The following is a 1243-nucleotide window of genomic DNA, read 5'->3' on the forward strand; positions in this document are numbered from 1 at the left end:
TGGCCTCATAGTCAATGTGTACTTCCCTGGAAAGTACACTACCAAGGTAAGTGAACTTATCCACAGCATTCAAAACTTCTCCATTTGTTGTAACTGATGGTTCCACATGTGTTGGGTGGGCCTTTTCCCCATGGAAGATTTATGGGACTACAGGGCCAAGTGTTGCATGAGGTTAGAACAGACGGATATATTGTGTTCTGTACCATTGGTAATAGCCCCACATGGCTGAGATAAAGAATCCATTGAGGATGGACTCTTGATGTCTATGGGGAGCAAAGTTTTGTCGTCTCTGACTCTCCCTGGCATCCAGAACAGTGCTTAGGAAATGTTTGGCCAGAAGCAGTGAAATCTCATGAAGGAATGGACCAAAGCATGGTGTGAAGTGGCAGCTAATTATAACCCAGAGCCCCTGCCCCCTCAATTCCACTTCTCCAACACTGAAGCCAATGACAGTGAGAAGGTCTGGAAGTTAAGGAGGCTGTTTGCCTAGCTGGCAGGAGATGACATAGAAGTCAGTGCCTTTGAACTCATGAACATCTTGAATAAGGTGGTGACTCGACACCCTGATCTGAAGACTGATGGTTTTGGCTTCGACATCTGTCAGAGCATGGTGACCGTCACAGATAGTGATACCACTGACAAACTTAGCTTTGAGGAGTTTCAGTACCTTTGCAATAACATAAGGAAATGGTAGGCCATCTATGCTCAGGGACCATCGGCAGCAATGAGCTCCCAGGAGCCTTTTCCATTGAAGGCTTTCAGCTCAGCCCAGAGGTGTACCAGATGATCATTCAGTGGTACTCAGATGAGGATGGGAATATGGATTTTGACAACTTCATCAGCTGTCTCATAGGCCTGGATGCCATGTTCCGTGCCTTCAAGTCTCCGGACAAGGATGGCAGTGGTCAGATCTGGGTGAACATCCATGAGTGGCTGCAGCTGACCATGTACTCCTGAGGCCTATGCATCTGTCCACCTGACTGGTCATCAGCTCCCCACCACCACCCAGGGCAGAGATTGTCAAGAAGTTGCCCTCCCCCTTCCCTGCATTTCTGCTGTTCTCAGCCCAATGTGGGAACCCTCTGGCACAGACACCGTCAGACGCTGACTCTGTGTTGTCCCTGGGGTGCCCCTCCTGCCCTTGACTGTACAAATATGGCCACCAGCAAGGAGCCCCTGCTCCTCATTCCACCCTCATCTCCCAGCTCCAGAATGTGCCAACCAGCTACATGCTTCTGCCCCC

The 1243-nt window shown here is 49.9% G+C and overlaps 1 pseudogene; it reads left to right on the forward strand.

Moving 5' to 3' along the window:
- Positions 1 to 352: 352 nt before the first annotated feature.
- On the forward strand, positions 353 to 957 carry LOC140512366 (calpain small subunit 1 pseudogene; annotated as a pseudogene).
- Positions 958 to 1243: the final 286 nt, after the last annotated feature.

This window comes from Notamacropus eugenii, chromosome 6, assembly GCF_028372415.1.
Source record: "Notamacropus eugenii isolate mMacEug1 chromosome 6, mMacEug1.pri_v2, whole genome shotgun sequence".
Taxonomy (NCBI): Eukaryota; Metazoa; Chordata; class Mammalia; order Diprotodontia; family Macropodidae; genus Notamacropus; species Notamacropus eugenii.